Genomic DNA, 5472 nt, shown 5'->3' with positions numbered 1-5472 from the left:
TCCAGAAATGGAGTCTGACCAACAAATAGAGGTTAAGCACCTGTCTTGTGCAAGGCACTTTTCCAAAGACACTGTGGAGGAGTTTAAGAAGATAAAGACACAGGGATCTGCCCTCAAGAGGCTTAAAATCCAGTTAGGAGAAAAGACATTCATATGTGAAAAAATGAAATAATATAGGAGCTAAGTTTTATTACAATCCAACAACTGAAGAGATGGCCCAAGGCAGGGTGTGCAAAAGGCCAGATTAGTGGAAAAGACTGAGTTGAGAGGAGTGACTCATGAGTAACAGAAAAATACTATAACCCAAATCTTGAGTGAAGCTATACAGGAAGGGAAGAAAAAATCCAGAAAAGAACCTGATTTAATATTCAAGTTTCCTGCAAATTACTGTATTTAAAAGTGAGAAAAATAAGATTTTGCTAATGATGACAAGCATCTCCAGTGTCCTTTAAAAAAAACTCTAATAGTTTCTCTACACTGAAGAATATTTTAGCTCTGCTGAAATTAGTATAAATTGTGCAGTGTATTAGAGCATCAGGAGATGAGTAGCTATGGCAATACCAAGACTTTATTAAGCCCCAGACCAATTGGAAAATATATTTCCTGCTATTTGAAAGAAATGAATGATCTTCTTTGATTGGGAAATGTGAAGGGCGAAGGAAACCCACAGAAATGACTTAAACAGCTTGGCGGTGCTTTTAGCAGGAAGCTGAGGATGTTTTTGCATGGAGAAATTAGGGGGAAAGGTGACTTTTATTGCTAAAATTAATTTTATTGCCTTACTAACTAACCCTCTTCCTCTTTACTCCCCGTGATCACACAGAGATAAAAAGGCAGCACAAAATGCTTACCCGCCCCCATGGGTTTTGCAAGTGGCTTGGGATTCCAACCACACAATATTAGGGCTGAAGCAACTGGCCAGCAAGGTTCCGAGCAGCCGATAGACACATAAAAAAGAATGACGAATCTGATTAAGAAACGTACATTTATATTTTTACTAGGTTTTATTTTTAACATAAACCATCTTGAAAAAAGTTTTATGATTTAGCATTTATGAATGACTAGATTTTAAGAGAATTGTAATATTTTTTTTAGGGTATTTCAGCTCTATGAGTTATTTCTTGTAGATTCAGATAATGACATTATAAATCTTTCTGTGGAGGCAATTACTAAGGCAGAAATGGCCTATTCCCCATTGGCTTTTAGGCTCAGCTTACTGACATATTACAAGCAGGCTTACCATGGTCATTAAAAACTGATCTGGGATTTATTGTCCCTCTTTAAACTCTCAGTACTTTGAAAAGTATTGAACAGAAAGGAATACAAAGTGAAGTTACAAAGAGAGGCAACAAGGCAATCAGGAGAAAAATAGACTTAATTTATCTCATCAAAGCCCACCAAAAGTGCCACAAAATAGCTGAAATTGGAGTTTGAAGTTTTAATACACACAAGTACACTCTTGCTACACAACATTTTGGTTTCCTATATGAAGTTAGTATTGAGAGATAAAGAGACCCAGGTGGTGAGATGTCACAAAGGAGGTATTGGAGGTTTTTAATCTCTGGAGGACAGTAAATATTGTGCCACATACAAGAGTAACCGTTCCTCCTGCCTATGGCACTGTCTGTTCTAACTCAACAATAAGTTTCAGCCATAGCGTCTTCTCCAGAAGGTTGAGCCCTTTACAGTAGGGGTGGAAACAAGTGACGACTTTCCCATCCGTAGCTTCTGATCTGGATCCCTCATTACTGGTTCACTGGGGCCTTTTGGCTTTCTTCTACTTCTTCTCAATTGGGGTTGCAGCATGCTTCCTGAAAAGAGATTCATAGTAGCTTTCTGAGCAGATGTGTTACATCAGTGCAAAAGCACAATGGGAGGATGGTGAAGGGGGGGGGGAGAGAAAGAGGGAGAAAGAAAGAAAGGAGAGAGAGAGAGAGAGAGAGAGAGAGAGAGAGAGAGAGAGAGAGAGAGAGAGAGAGAGAGAGAGAGAGAGAGAGAGAGAGAAACATTGTGCTGGAACACAAAATTCTTTCCCCAATAAAAAGTTAGGAATTTACTTTTTTAAAAGAAATAAAACTTTCATAATTCTTATACACCCAAACTGGGATTATGAGGGAAAGTTCAGCTAAGATTACTTTACTTTTAGAGTTTATTGAGATGGGGATTTGTGCTGTGAGGCAGCTTGTTGTTTTTTTTTTCTTTCATTTGTTTAACGAGAATGGAAAAAAGACTAAGAAATACTTTCTCAGCTTGTAAGGGAGGGGATATAGGAAGATCTGAAAGCTTTTTTTCCCTTGAAGAACAAAAAATAACCTCCAAACCTTATACAACTAACAACCAAAAAACCATGTCTAATACTTGATTCAACCTGATGTAATACCTTCATCATATTTTTACTTTAATTCAATATTTGTTGAGCTGAAAAGAAGTTTACTAAGGGGAAGTGATATTATTTTGCTCCACCACCACCCCCCCAAGCATAGTTGTGGATATTTAGTCAATTTTCCAATATGGAAAACCAAAGTTGCTTCAAATTAAAATCAGAGATTTAAATTAAAATCATTCAAACTGCATGAAATCATGTCATGGTTCGGATTTCATTTATGGAATATTTATTCATAGTGAATAGTTTCAGAAAGTATATGGTCTTGGTTTCATTTTTATATAGTTTCCTAGGTTTTGAAAATTATTTAAATACCTTTGATTTGGTTAAAAATAATGTTAGGATTTAGTTTGGCAGCAAATCTATAGTGTAAATCTTATTCACTTGTTGTTCATAGTTTGGTTCAAATCCTTGATTCAAATTTGACTTTATATGACATCTAATTGAAGCTCTTCATTTTATAATGCCTCTTTGTTTGATGGATTTCATGCAAATATAAAATCTGGTAGAACTTGGTTTGCCACTGTCTGAATATATAATCCATGATGCAATACAAGGGCTCTTAACACTATAGCATATTATTAATTCCAGTCAATTCAAACTGCTTATTATAAACTCTGTTCCATTTATTGCCTGCTGAAACTACAGATCAGTCCATTGCTTCCTACTCCAGCACCTAACATCACCAATCTAATGCAATATTTCTGTTTTCTGACACTTTGTGTTATTAAGATTCCCTATGTACCATCAGGTATATCTTTTATTTCCTGTCCTGGTGTATTGGTAAAATATGATCTTGCTGATATTTAGTCAGCTCCCAAAAGTCCATGAAGCACAACTTCTCAAGCCTGGATGATTTCCACAGCATCAAATTTTTGCATATCTTTAGCAACATAGAAACAACTCACTTAGCAAGAATAACTAACAACAAGGTAGTCTGAGGTCTCCTGTCACTGGCATTAGTGTTGCTAATTCTTTCACCTCCTGCAATTGAATCTACCTTAAAAAGTTGATTTGAGGGTGTGCATCTCATGCCACTTGCCCTAAGTAGAATTTGTGCTGCCTGTCTGGGACACTAACTGCTAATTTCGGATGATTTTTTTAAAATGTTACTTTGGTTTCTTTTTATATTTTCACGAAAGTTAAAGATATTGGAGTTCTCATTTAATTAACAAATAACAGTTGATTAAGTTCACATAATTATCTTTATTTTTTAAAATAGATGTTTTTCAGCAAAGTTAGCTGTAAAACAGTTTCTTACAAAGTCAACTCAAATTTCCATCATTAATTTGGATATAAGATCCAATGATTTTTTTTAAATTCCCCAATGAATTCAGAAGAAAAGATTAAAATAGAGTCCATTGAATAGCATTTTTTGGTTTTCTACCTTTAGGAGTGGCTCTGTAGAACTTTCTTGCCTCCAGGAGATCTTCTCTACCATATCCCCTCTAACTTCTTTAGCCAATAACTACTTCATGTTCTGATTCTACTCAAACTTTTTTGAAACTATAGTTTTCCATATCTTCTTGTTGCATGATGTTATCTGACCACTGTCAAGTAAAATGAGCTTAAATAATGTTTTAGTCTATAAGATTTTTTGTAAAGTTTTTTGAACTCGGTCATAAGTTTTATAAAATATAATTTGTGTCCCACTTTTCCTCAGTTCCATGAATGTAAAGTGGAAAGATGGATTACCCTTATGATGGAGAGTGTTTTTCCTACCCCCAGTTAAAATGGAATCTACATTCACATTGCTGTTTTTATTTTTTAATATACCTGTTGTCTTCTAAGAGGAAGAGTCTAGAGAAGGATCAATGCTTCAGTAGATCTTGTTTTCCGTTTTGGATCTTAATTTCTTAAATTTTTTAAAGTTGCTTTTGCAAGATCTGTCTCAGAAATCCAAGTGGTAGTCACCTGGATGACCATAACTAAAAATAAAACCCATGATTGAATTACTTAATATCATTTTCAAATATAGCAAGACATAGACATCTGTATCAAGACACTGACAAAATCTAAGGCAGAGGGAGGTCCTCAAACTTAATCTAGGAAATGACTTCTTGGTGGATGGTTGTACATGTTTATTTGCTTAAGCATGTTTGTTTTTCCAGGTCTTAGTTTCCTAATGTCACGACACAAGCTGCCTTACCTGAGTGCCAGACTATAAATGAGGCAGCCGTTCTGAACACAAGTAGACAAAGGGAGAGGTTGCTATAGTAACTGTGGCCATGTGAAGGCACTTAGAACAGCTCCTCCCCCTACTTAGAATCTCTACTCTCCCTCTACCCCAGAACCTCTCTCCCACATTGGTATAGATGAGAATCTATCACAGAGAAAGAGGAGCCTTCTTGCAACACTGGAGGAACACAGCCCCCTCACAGGCAACCAACTTGTTTTGTTACTAATTCCCAATGCAATGACTGGGAAATTTGCTCCAAAGAAACTCATTTTGAATTTATTAGAGGAAAGAAGATACAGGATAGGGTTTGCTTTGTTTTAAAGCTAATAACTTAAGTAGTTGCTCCCATGTAATCACTCAGCATTTCCTCATTCTTTCTTTCTCTCCCTCATTCTCCAGACATAGAAAAACAAGCATCAGCTTATATCCTAAGTATTTCATTACATGGTACCACCATTTACCAGAGGAAATCATAGTACTTCCTGCATTACTGTAACATGAGCAGTTGCCAGAAACTATTTTGAAATGAGCACTTTTTTCCAGTATACTTTAAAGTATTTTTAATACCTGGCTTTTCTAAGCCAGAGCATGGCACCACCCCACTCAGGGGAAAGATTTTTGAAAATAATAGTGTTCCAATAAATTTGAACAAATGAAATTATTCCAAATCATATAATACTTTCAGTGACTGAACAGCAATTGTAAGTGTTCCATGGCACCATCCTGACATTTATGTGTACTTTAGCTCAGTACAGTGATAGGTTTAGAGTAAGGATAACCTAGACTCAAATACTTTTTCTGACATTTAATATCACCACTAACACCACTAATAATAATAATGATAATAATAATACTTACATACTGCCTTAATATTAGCTGTATGATGCTGGGAAAGTTTCTGTACTTCAGT

The 5472-nt window shown here is 35.7% G+C and overlaps 1 long non-coding RNA gene across 1 annotated transcript; it reads right to left on the bottom strand.

The window, feature by feature from the left end:
- Positions 1–1357: 1357 nt before the first annotated feature.
- LOC140527215 (uncharacterized) lies at positions 1358–4583 on the bottom strand. Its single transcript, XR_011974721.1, has 3 exons — positions 4533–4583; positions 4160–4311; positions 1358–1811 (listed from the first exon to the last, which is right to left on the bottom strand). It is a non-coding gene; the product is annotated as an uncharacterized lncRNA (long non-coding RNA).
- Between the last annotated feature and the right edge of the window lie 889 nt (positions 4584–5472).

Source organism: Notamacropus eugenii, chromosome 1 (genome assembly GCF_028372415.1).
Source record: "Notamacropus eugenii isolate mMacEug1 chromosome 1, mMacEug1.pri_v2, whole genome shotgun sequence".
Classification (NCBI taxonomy): domain Eukaryota; kingdom Metazoa; phylum Chordata; class Mammalia; order Diprotodontia; family Macropodidae; genus Notamacropus; species Notamacropus eugenii.
Note: the sequence above shows the minus strand (reverse complement) of the source record. Positions and strands in the feature narration are given on the sequence as shown.